At 36.4% G+C, this 13,221-nt stretch overlaps 1 non-coding gene and 1 pseudogene across 1 annotated transcript; both read left to right on the top strand.

Moving 5' to 3' along the window:
* Positions 1 to 4,961: 4,961 nt before the first annotated feature.
* Positions 4,962 to 5,079, top strand: LOC145580414 (5S ribosomal RNA; annotated as a pseudogene).
* A 199-nt stretch (positions 5,080 to 5,278) lies between these two features.
* LOC145580551 (5S ribosomal RNA) lies at positions 5,279 to 5,397 on the top strand. The gene has a single exon (XR_014099569.1). It is a non-coding gene; the product is annotated as a 5S ribosomal RNA (ribosomal RNA).
* Positions 5,398 to 13,221: the final 7,824 nt, after the last annotated feature.

Raw genomic sequence — 13,221 nt, 5'->3', positions numbered from 1 at the left:
TAATTACTTGAGGAGTGTTTTGGTCTGACTTGGCTAACCTCCAAGTAAGAGACTGGTCGGGGTCGTGTTGTGGGTGGATATCGTCAGAGGTCGTTGCGCTTGTAAGGCTTAGCTTTCTCGAATAAGAGCTCCGTTGGTCGAGCGAAACATGCTACAAGAGTAATATAGTCGTTTCTCTAATCTTACTTCTATCGAAACCCAACAGCGGTAATGGAGCGTTGCTCATTTATTTTTATAACTAAAAATTTTCAAGGTGTTTTTATGGATTTATTTAGCTTGATTTTATTAATTTTAATCCCCTTTTATGAGATTTTTTGGCCCCGAACCCAGATTTTCGCCCAAAAATAGTGAATTTTGGGTGAAAAAGCGTTCGGGAAAGTTTTTAACCCCTTTAGAACTATGAAAGAGCCAAAATCCGACAAGAAATGCCTTTTTTCGAGGGTTTTTCTTTTTTGACGAAAATTTTTAAATCTTTTAACCTCGAATCTTAATGGCATATTTATGGTGATTATGTATTTGGTTCTTTCCTTAATGTTTCTGCTTTTTGGACCTCTTTAAGCATGGTTACTTTATAGTAATTAGTGCTTGAAAGATTGGTAAAATTTTCACATAATTGTAAATCCAGTACATTAAGTGTGAAAAATTTATTATTTGAGACTTCTAAGTACTAAAGATCCAATCTTTTGTTTTAAGTGGTTGGAACTTTGAGTTACTAAATCCATAAATTTTTGTTGAACTTTTTTATTTAATCATTTATTAAGTTGATTGGAATCATAAAGTTTCAATCTTGTGATAGAATTTTAATTTATCTTTATATTGGAAGATATAATTTTCAAGGATTCACAAGTTAAAGTTGGAATCTTTATTTGAATTTTGTGTTCATAAATCCAACTCCCTCTTTAATTTTGTCAAATCTCATAATTAATTTATGTTGGTTAAACTACTGTTGAGAATATCCCTATTCATTTTATTGCATCAAGTTGAACCAATTTTATTAAAGAATAGTTCTTGGAAATAATTTTGTTATGCGCACTTGAATGAATGTATTAAGTAAGGCTTATTATAATTTTTCATTTTACTCACTAAATTAATTCTAAAATTAATTTGGAATAAATTAAATTAACTCACGCAAAAATTCAGAATAAATCCCGAGGTTTTGGCACGCAAACCAAGGCAAAAACACCCTTGGCTAGCCGGGCTACACAACAACCCGCTTGTGGCTGCCAAGGCGTGGATGCTGTTTGGTGCGTATAGCCAAGCATGGCTGGTGCTTGCTGACCATCAGCATGGTGCGCCACGGCTAGCAAGGCAGCAGTAGCATGGCGCAGCAGCAGCTCGCATGCTGTGCGCGCCATGCGTGCCGCTGTGTGTGTGTGTGGTTGTGCGATGCGTGAGCGGCTGGGCGAGCGTGAGCGTGTGTGTGTGTGCAGCTTATTGCATAAGGGAGGTTAGTGCGCGAGGGCTTTGCGAGTGTGGGTGCTAGGTAGCACAAGCCAAGCACCGCAGCAAGGCTATTGCCAACACTAGCAACCTCAGAACCCCCCTAGCCAAGGCTTGGTGCATTGCAAACCAAGCATTGTTGCTTGGTGCTAGGCACACGAAAGCATTGGGCTATGTTTTCTGCATTTTAGCCATTTTATTTATTTTAATTTTTTTTAATTAAAATTTTACAGGCTAGGCCTCGGTTTTGAGCGGTACTTGAAAAATTTATTTTGGCAAAATTTTGGGTTTACCGGCTTAATTAATTGGATTAATTAAGATGGATGCGGAATTTAGTGGGAGCTTCAATTTTGATTGCGCTAAATTACATAATCGGTTAAACAACTTTGATTAGTTAGTTTTAATTAGGCGTGTTAGTTGGATTAACCACTTAAGTTAGTTACTAGTTTACGCGTGTTTGTGCATTGTTACTTGTTTATCATTTTAAAATGCATGGGCAATTTACAAATAGTGAATGGGTAAATGGCATGTATATTGTCTCACAGGTTTTATAAAATGGAAACTATTGGGGCCCGATTAGGATAGAAAATACGGATTGCGTTCCATCATGTATTTTTGTAAATCTAAATATGGTCTGCGAACCGTTGAGTATTTACGTACCTTAATATATAGATTAGTCCTAATCGCAGATACTAGTATTTTCATTATTTTGGTCATATCTTGAAGACGGAGGTTCTTGGAAGACGAACCTATGAAGTTGCAAAAGAATACCCTTGAAGAGTTGAAGACTCAAGGGGTCATACTAGTTGCTAAATGAATCAGTTACTTATGTTTTCGATATATATTTATGATTATATATATGAATATGTTAGATGCATGTTTAATTAAGTTCACTTAAACCAACCATCATAGAAATCCTAGGTCCTTAAAATATTAAGTAAAATTTGTCATTCTAAAACAACACTTACCGACCCATTTAGAGTGGTGATGGGCTACACCAAAGCGAGGCATCACTATTTACTCCTAGGATACGTAAGGCATACCGGGTATCCATGTTGGTTTTAGTTGTACACAACGTTATGAGTGATGGAGTCCTATTATATCGTGGCAAAGTGGATAAGTGCTTGAGAGAGCATTAAATACGATGATTTAACTAACCAAGAGTGGCTTGGAGCCATTAGCAAAGACTTGCTCACCTTAGAATATTGAGTGTTAAGACAAGCCAAAGCATGCTTAACTACTCATTGATTCCTTGGATCTTGGAATCGACTTATTCTCACCTAATGGGGACAATTTAATGAGTGAATAAGACGTTTAAATAAGTTTGATAATATGCATGATTTCAATCTCATTTAAGCATTATGAATGGTTTTTCATTTCAAATTCTTTCAATTGTAAAATCATGTCTTCAACTAAAAACGACAACAACCTGATTGTGGTTTTGAATTAAATATCCGTTTGATTATGAGAATGTTTAAAATAGGGTATCAAGACCAGTCTTGGATAAAGAAACACCTATTAAGTGAACATTGAATATTATAATAGGAAATTATCCCTAATCGAGGTCATTTAAATGATGGACGATTAATGATCGCTTGAGATTAGTGTGTAGTTTGATTTATAGCACCGTTTCATGTGCTACAAGGACATGATTGTCATAAATCATTTGCACAGGTATTGGTTTAGAACCACACTTGATCGACCTATGAGAATACTTTAAGAGATTTAAAAATTGTCATAAGTATACTTCTCATTATGGCTATCGGAACCTCTTTCCTCGACCATGAGTATTGTGAGTTCTCTTGTTTGAGTACTAGTCCGTTTTGATGTAAGTTAAACGTCTGCCGTACATGGAGATTATGACGGCAACACTCGAGCGGCTAGGTCCTCTTGGTAAGAGAAGCTAACATTACAAGACTGGGAATGTTCCCCTACTAACAATAGGGAACATGTCTTTGTTGTTTACAAGGCCTCTCGAAGAGCGAGACTATGAAAATTCATGGCCATAATAAGGATGACGAATAATCTTACCCTATAGTTTCTGAAGAGACATTAAGTGATATAGGAAAAAGGCTATACTCTAAAAGCACACTTGTCCGGAAGGATAAGTGGGAGATTGAAAGGAATGGTGTCCTTTGTACAAGTGTATTATTCCGATAGAGGGTTCGGAGCTATTAGAAAGCTAATTATTCAGTAAGTTCAAGTGATCGGAATGCCTAGGTGGAGGCCGCTTCCCATCAGTAATATTAATGCATAATTAATAGTACAGCTTAATCTTGACTGAACCCTTCGGGTCAAACCCAAGCAACTAACGATCCGATGCGACGAATTAATTTGGAAGGAATTAATGAGTCGCTCAAGTAATATTAATTTAGACGTCGGAAATCGAGCTAAGAGCATCGAGATCGAGCGTCGCAAGTCGATTCGAATTAATAAAAGACGAGACGGTAAAATAAATAATTAATCAACAAATTACCAAAATACCCCTAGCATCGGAATGCCCTGAGCAAACCGAGTGCTAGGGGCACTTGGGATAAAATGGTTGCTAGCATGCGCACCGCACCGCACCAAGCCTAGGCTGGCTGATGCATGGTGCGGCATGCTAGCGCACCTTTGCTAGCAATGCTGCTAGCACAAGGCTAGCAAGCGTCGCTAGCATGCGTAAGCAAGCAGCCGCAGCATCGAGCTGGTGGGGACAGCTTGCTAGCAACGCGCGCTAGGTAGTGCGGGGAGGATTGGCAACGCCCAGCAACCCGCAGCAATGCTACGCTTGCTGGCGCTTGTTGCTGGCCCGTGCGACCAGCTGGCAGGCCCAGCGAAAGGGCCAGTTAGCCAGCTAGGCAGCCTTGGCGCCTAAGGCTCGCAGCGCCAACTGGCGCGAACTGGTTATGGCGTGTGGCAATGTGAGAGCCGGTTTGGGGAAGCTTGGGGAGGAAGGCATGGTCCCCTCCCCTTTTGGTCCTTATCTAACCTTTCTTCCTATGGTTGCCACTCGTTGATTAATTAGTTGTTAGCTATTTTGTTTTATTTTTTATTTAAAAATAAAAAGGGAAGATTGATTTCTCAATTGAGTTTCCCTAAAAATATCCCACTTGAGAATTGGGAAAACTCACTTGAATAAGAGCCAAAAAGGCATCTCCACTTGAGAGAAAACCTTTAAGCTCATTAATTACTCGAGTAGTGTTTTTGTCCGACTTGGCTAACCTCCAAGTAAGAGATCGGTCGGGGTCGTGTTGTGGATGGATATCGTCAGAGGTCATTGCGCTTGTGAGGCTTAGCTTTCTCAAGTAAGAGCTCCATTGGTCGAGCGAAGCACCGTACAAGGCTAATTTAGTCTTTTCTCTAATCTTGTTATTTACGTTTTTTAGTTATATTTATTGCGAGTCTTTCCTTAGGCTTGGGTTTATTTCCGCGGAAAAAAGAAAATTGCTCAATTAGGACGACCAAGCACAAAGTTACGAAGTTTCGATGGAAATGGGGACAGAGAATGGGTTATATAGAAATGAGTGCATTAAGTAAATGGGTAAGATCATACCAGCACTAACGCACCAGATCCCATCTGAACTCCGCAATTAAGCGTGCTTAGGCGAGAGTAGTACTAGGATGAGTAACCTCATAGAAGTCCTCGTGTTGCACCCCTTTTTTCGCAAAATTTTTAAATTTCTTTTGTTTTTTTATTATTTTAAGGTGGGATATGGTGTGCAAAGCATAGATCTCGAAAAATGACTAATTTGAAAAAAAAATTGCTCAATTAGGACGATCGGGCGCAAAGTTACGAAGTTACAAAGGAAATGGGGGCTGGGAATGGGTTATATAGATATGACCACGTTAAGTAAATGGGTGCGATTGTACCAGCACTAATGCACCGGATCTCATCAGAACTCCAAAATTAAGCGTGCTCGGGCGAGAGTAATACTAGGTTTGGTGACGTCCTGGGAAGTCCTCGTATTGCACCCCTTTTTTTGCCAAATATTAATTTTTTTTTCGTTTTTTATTATTTTGAGGTGGGATATGGAGTGAAAAGCGTAGATCTCCAAAAAATGAGCAATTTGGAAAAACAAATTACTCTATAAGGACGATCGGGCACAAAGTTATGAGGTTTCGAAGTACATGGGGGCTGGGAATGGGTTACATAGAAATGAGCGCCTTAAGTAAATGGCTTTGGTCCCCCCCTTTGGTCCTCACCCACTATCTCCCTCCTTGCTTGCCACTTATTGATTAATTATTGCTTTACCTTTTTTCTTTTGTTTTTGAATTAAAAATAAAATGGAAAAATGGTTTTTACCAACTCCCCCACATTGATGGGAGAGAGGAATGTTGGTTGGAATTCTCTATAAATACCCTGGTATTGGGATTTGAGAAACCCACTTGAGTTGAACTCAATAAGGCATCTCCAAAGAGAGAAAACCTTTAAGTTTATTACAACTCAAGTAAGTTTATTTTTGGTCTAGCTCGGCTAAACTCCGAGTAGAGACCGGACGGGTCGAGTTGCGAGTGGATTTCCGTTGGAGGTCTTCGCACGTGCAGGACTCGAAGCTTTCCAAGTAAGATCTCGTCGAACGAGCGAAGCGCGCATTAAGGGTAATATTGTCTTTTCTCTTTATCTTGTTAATTATGCTTTTTAGTTATATTAATTGTGAGCAGGTCTTGGGGTCGGGTTTTGTTCCGCAGAAAGTCGGACTTTTTGAAACCCAACAGTGGTATCGGAGCCTTGCTCATTTATTTTTGTAACTAATAATTTTACGGTGTTTAAAATGGATTTATTTTTTGGTTGTTGCTAATTAGATTAGTAGCTCGATTTTATTAATTTTAGTCTCGTTTTAAGTAGAATTTTGGCTCCCGAACCCAGATTTCACCAAAGACTAGTGAATTTTGGGTGGAATCGATGTTTTTGAAACATTCTAACCCTTTTAGGATTGTGAAAAAAGCCAAATTTTGTCCAGAAATGTCTGTTTTGAGGGATTTTTAATTTTGACGAAAAATTTTAAATCTTTAAACCTTGAATTTTAATGGCATTTTAATTGTGATTACATGTTTGTATCTTTCCTTTATCCTTCTGCAATTTTAGACCACTTTTGAGCATGACTACTATGTAGAAATTGGTGCTTAATGGTTGGCTCAAATTTTCACATAATTGCAAATAAATTGCTTGAAGTGTGAAAAGTTTATGTTTTGAGGCTGTTAAGTACTAAAGATCTAACCTTTAATTATTTTAGTTGGTTGGAACTTTGTCTTACTGAATTCCATGATAGTTTATTGAACTTTCTTGATTTAATCATTTATTAAGTTGATTGGAACCATAAAGTTTCAAACTTGTAATTGAATTTTAATTAATCTTCATATTAGAAGATGTAATTTTTTCAAAGATTCACAAGTTAAAGTTGGAATTTTTCATTGAATATTTATGTTCATTATTCCAACTCCCTTTTAATTTTGTTAAGTATCATGATTAATTTATGTTGGTTAAATTAATAGTGACAGTAGCGCTTCATTTTGTTGCATCAAGTTGAACCAAATTTTATTTAAAGAATAGTACTTGGATTAATTTGGTTTGTGCAGTTGAATGATTGTTTAAAGAGCGTCGGAACCAAATCTTAAAAGTCGAGCAAAAATTTAGGAATTGGCGAGACGGGAAAATGCTTCAAGTAACAAGTAAAAACCCTAGCCACGCGAAGGCTAGGGAAGCGCGCCACGAGGCAGCGCACATGGCAGCACGCCATGTGGCAGCACACGTGGCATTGCACGTGGCAGCCACTAAGTGGCGGCATGCCACACGGAAGCGCGCCACGTTTGGCAATGCCATGTGGCAACGGGCGTGGACCCGGGTGACGGGTCATGGACGCGGGCTTAAAAGTGGCGACCCAACCGAACCCAACTTAGAGCTCAAGGTTGGGTGGCACATGGTTAGCTCACAATGCATGTGAGTTACCTTGGGGAGCAAGTGAGGAAGTGGTCCTCACCTAACCATGTGACACTTGTTACTTTGTTATTCCTTGGTTTATAGAACTAAGGATTGAATTCAACATTCTTTCTATGTGGGATCTTTTTGTGAAAAAGTCCCACATTGAAAGATGAGTGGAATTCACAAGGAAGCAGTCCTTCTAAATAGCCAAGGCATACCTTGGGATTGTTCACTTGAGTAAGGTGTTAGAAAAGGCATCTTCATAGAGAAAACCTTTATACACATATAATTACTCGAGTGTTAGGTCGGGCTTAGCAAACCTCTAAGCATTGGACCTTGTCAGGGTCGAGTTGCAGGTGGATTTCCGTAGGAGGTCTTCGTGCGAGCGAGACTAAAAGCTTTCCCAAGTAAGAGCTTGGGTTACGAGCGAAACACGCTTCAAAGGTTATTAATCTTTCCTTAATTCTTGTTAATTCAGTTAATTATGTCTTATGATTATATCAATTGTGAGTGTGGTCTTGCCTCGGGTTTTCTTCCGCGGTGAGTTGGACTCATCGAAACCCAACAGTGGTATCAGACCCTGGTTCATTTATTTTTATAATCAAAATTTTCAAGGTGTTTTTATGGCTTTATTTTTCTGGTTTCATGTTGCTAATTAGATTAGTAGCTCGGTTTTATTAATTTTTAAGCCCGTATTAGTGTTGTCTTCAGCCCCGAACCCTGATTTCGCCCAAGAATAGTGAATTTTGAGTGGAAAAGGTGTTCTGGAAATGGTTTTGCTCTCCTAGGGCTGTGTTTTTAGCCAAATTCCGACCAGAAATGCATTTTTCGAGGGATTTTTCGTTTTGATGAAAAATTTAAGCCTTTCTAACCTTGAATCTTAATGGCATATTTATGGTGGTTATGTATTTGGTTCTTTCCTTAACTTTTTCTGCAATTTAAAACCTCTTTAAGCATGGTTACTTGGTAGTAATTGGTGCTTGAAAGATTGGTTTATATTTTCACATAACTGCAAATCCATTGCATTAAGTGTGAAATTTTTTTCCTTTAAAGCTTCTAAGTACAAAAGATTCAATCTTTAATTGTTTTAAGTGATTGAAACTTTGAGTTACTAAATAACATAAATTTTTTTTTGGATGAACTTTTGATTTAATCATGTATTAACTTGTGATAGAAATTTCATTTATCTTCATATTGGAAGATATAATGTTTGAAGGATTCACAAGTTAAAGTTGGAATCTTTATTTGAATATTTGTGTTCATAATTCCAACCCCCCTTTATTTTGTCAAAATCTCATGATTAATTTAAATTAATTAAATTTATAGTGAGTTATTACCCTTGTTCATTTTGTTGCACCAAGTTAAACCAATTTTAGTAAAGAATGCTTCTTGGAAATAATTTTTGTTATGTGCACCTTGATGAATATTTATTTAAGTTGGACTTGTAATAATTTTTCATTTTTGGCTCCTTTTATTAATTCTAAAATTAATTTGGAGTTAATTATTTAGTCACGTAAAATTGGTGCTAAAAAACCTTTGATATTGCAAGGGAATCGAGGGCAAAGCATCCCTTAGCGAGTTGGGCTGCATAGCAGCCCACATGTGGCTGCCAAGGGGCTGCCTCGAGGAGGTGCGACCTTGTGCGTGGCTCGGCTGTTCGTGGCTCGATTGCGCATGCTTGATCCTTGTGGTGCTGGGCATGCTATATATGTATGTATGCATGTTGGTGCTTGAAAGGGGTTAGTGTGCGTGGACATTGCTTGCGAAACAATGTGGTGCAATGAGCACCCTAAGTCTTGGTGCTAAGCACTTAGACATCTTGGACTATGCATTTTTTGTGTTCTTTTGCCGTTTTAATTATTTTAATTAATTATATTGGTTTTAATTATTTTAATTAATTTTTTAGGCTAGCCCTCGTTTTTGAGCGACATTGGCAAAATTTTAATTTTGGCAATATTTTGGGTTTACCGACTTAATTAATTGGATTAATTAAGATGGATATGGAATTTAGTGGGAGGTTCAACTTTAATTGCACTAAATTACATAATCAGTTAAATAAATTAGTGGATTAATTAAGATGGATGCGGAATTTAGTGGGAGCTTCAATTTCAATTTTAATTTTAATTAGACTTGTTAATTGGATTAACGACCTAAATTAGTTACTAGTTTACGAGCGTTTGTGCATTGTTACTTGTTTATCGTTGTAAAATGCACCGTCCATTCACAAATAGTGAATGGATGAATGGAATGTATATTCTCCCGCAAGTTTTATAAAAATGGCAACTAGTGGACCCGATTAGGATAGAAAATACGGACTGCGTTCCGTCTCGTATTTTTATAAATCTAAATACGATCTGCGAACTGTTGAGTATTTTTGTACCTTAATATTTAAATTAGTCCTAATCGTAGATACTAGTATTTGCATAATTATGGTCATGTCTTGAAGACGGAGGTTCTTAGAAGACGAAGCCATGAAGTTGCAAAAATGCATCTTTATTTATGTTTTTGATATATATATATATATATATATATATATATATATATATATATATATATATATATATATATATATATATATATATATATATATATATATATATATATATATGATTTTATATGTGTAAGATTTATATGTTAGACGCATGTTTAGGATTTCGAATGTTGGGATGATTAATTAAGTTCACTTAAATAAACCAACATAGAAACCCTAGGTCGCTAAAATATTGAGTAAAATTTTCCATTCCATAACAACACTTATCTACCTATTGAGAGTAGTGATGGGCTACGCCAAAGCGCGGCATCACTAGTATTTCCTAGGATACGTAAGGTATGATGATGGGTTTACCAAAACAAGACATCGCATACATGTTGGTTTTGGTTATACTCAACGATATGAGCGATGTAGTCCTAACATGTCGTGGTAAAGTGGATAAGTTGTTAAGAGAGCGTTAGATGCAAAGATTTATCTAACCAAGAGTGGCTTGGAGCCATTAGCAAAGAGTTTCTTACCTTAGAATATTGAGTTTTAAGACAAGCCAAAGCATGCTTAATCACTCATTGATTCTTTGGATCTTAGAATCGCTTTATTCTCGCCAAATGGTGACAAATTTAATGCGTGATAAGAGGCTTAATAAGATTGAAAATATGCATGAATGATTTTAAATTTCGGACTTATTATGTTATTTTCTTGATAAATGGTTATACTTTACACTTATATTTGTAGAATTCCAAGTCAAACTATGTTGTTTTCCGTGATTGGTAAAGGAAATCTTTAAGAATAGTTCTCAAATAAAGGAAAGCCATTTCTAAAATACAATTCTCATAAATGACTTATATAAGTCCGAAAGGACAGTTAGGTAGTTTTGATAAACATGAAGTATTGAGTTGGAAACTCAAAAATTGTCAATGCTTGATAACTAACATATCTTTTCGCTTTATATGCTGGTGGGCACAACTCATTGATGTATTAATTCAAGTACGAATTAAAGGAAAAGATGGAACTTTGTTATACGGCGCACTAGATGCTTAGTCATGCCTAACAAAGTATAAAAGTCAAAGACTCTTAAAAAAATGGTTCTTAAAGATTATGAGATGAAGTATGGTAAGAAATATAGGAAACAAGAAACAAAGAAAGGAATTAGATTCCATTTCTACTTAAGAGTTCATGTTAACTTAGCAAGTCATTATTTTCACAAGTATCAGATACTACTTGAGTGTTACACTTTGAAAGTGACCTCAAACTATTGAAGATAAGCTAAGTTATTGACTTACGAGCTCAGAATGAAGCCAGAAAAGCTACATCAGTTGTAAGGTCGTATGCTATGTTTAAAGACCTTTTAAGCTAAGGTTGGAACAAATAAATGGTTATTGTGTTCCTTAATAAGCAAACAATCCGTTAACACACGGAAAGACTCACATTCAAAGAAAAGAGCAATAGTTGCGAATTTATTCGAATGGCATGGTTGTCTAAACCATAAGTCAAGAATACTTGATTATAAATAAACATTTCCCTAATATGAAAACTCACAAAGTTCAAATCACAGGCATGATTTGTGTTTCGAACATCTTTAGCAATGTCACATTAACAAGAACGTACTCAAGGCTATATAGGCTCTTGATAGTTTATCGATTCAAAATCGTTCTAAGACAAGCAAGTCTTACTTGTTAAAAACCGACAAAGTAAAGAGCTATTGTTCTTGTTATAGACAATTGACTCCGTAAGCTAAAGAGGATTCAATTACTTCAACGTTTCATGAAGAATTTGAAAGAATATGGCTATATTCATCAAATGTGAACAAACTTGACCTTGAATAGTTCAAGAGTTCAGTGAAGTACAGAATCGACTTGGCAAGATATCAAAACATCTAGATTAGATCGAGCGATGTTTGCTTGAGCCAAGCGTGACCATCACAAAGTTATGAAATTGAAATTTTCATAAATAACTCCACAAAGAACATAGTGTGTCTTAACGGAGACCTCGATGCCATTTAAAAATGACTCGAACAATGATGGATCACATCCCTTCCTATAAAGTTCTTAAAGATTTGCACAAATGACTAATGTTACACTAAACAAAATGTCGGAGCTAAGAAAGGACACCATATTCAGTTATGGATAGAATTAACTTATAAACGTCTTTTCAAGTATATGTCTAAAACTCTTAGCCACAGTGGGAGCTCACTGGCTCAGTGGGAGATAAGTGACTCACTGGAAGCTCACCGGCTTAGCAAGAGCTAAGTGGTTCAGTGGGAGTTTAATGGCTCATTAAAGGCTAAGATAGCTTAAGTGGGAGCTAACTATTTGTTTCATAACGAACTTTTACCCAAAGACAATATACATGTCTCTTTGTAAGCATTTAAGATAGAATTTTTGGGCATTACCTCCACAACGTAATTGAGAACATAGTGTCTGTTGCTCTAAGTGGTCTCTTTCTAGAAAGTAAGACATTTCCAAAACGACAAGTGGGAGAAAAATGAACTCGATGGCCATCGAGATTTGCAACAAACAAGAACTGAGAATCTCAGAAGACCTTAAAAGGGCTTCGTAAGAATATTTGATCAAGAATACTCAAAAGAACTTTACAAGTGCCTTAAAAGAGAATTCATTACTCATAAAACTACTGATAAGTTGGAGTAAGATCAAGATAATCAAAGGGTTTTGGAAGTGCCTTGAAATTCAGTGTTTGATGCAATAACCCCATATAGGTATAGAATTCACCAAAGTTTTGGATTGAATCCTATAACTTTTCTATTAAGTTAGAAATAAACCTAAGACTTACAAGCATACTATTTACTATTACATAGTCAGGGAATAATGCCTTGTAAGATAGCTACGAAAAATCCAAATTCCAAATAATGGTTAGAGGCCATAAAATCCAAAATAGACTCCATGTTTGAAAATCATGTTTAAACTTGATTAATTTTCATGAAAGGTGAAAGACCCATCGATCGCAAATAAGTTTTGAAGGAGAAAACTAACAAATGTGGAAATGTATATGCATACGTAACTAGATTGGTTGAAAAGGATATAATTAAATTCAGGGAGTTGATTTTAATAAAAACCTATTCACCAATCGAAATGCTCAAGTATTTTCGTGATTATTCTAGCAAAATCGCACATATGGAGTATGGCAAAATACATACCAAACCCGCCTTCCTAAAATAGAATTTCGAAAGTGACTATGAAAATAGTATAAGGGTTTTGAAAATCTAAATAATTCTAGATTTGAAAGCAAGCTCAAGAAATCTATTATGGGATTGAAGGAAGCATTGCATAAAGGAAATGGAACGTGTTTTCTTATAAAGTTAATAAAAGGATTGACTTAGGGAGAAACATAGAAATTCTTGTGGATAAGAGGTTTAGTGGAAGCAAGAGTCAAT

The sequence above is a fragment of the Chenopodium album genome, chromosome 14, assembly GCF_948465745.1.
Source record: "Chenopodium album chromosome 14, dcCheAlbu1.1, whole genome shotgun sequence".
In the NCBI taxonomy this organism is placed as follows: domain Eukaryota; kingdom Viridiplantae; phylum Streptophyta; class Magnoliopsida; order Caryophyllales; family Amaranthaceae; genus Chenopodium; species Chenopodium album.
This window is presented reverse-complemented; position numbering and strand designations above follow the sequence as displayed.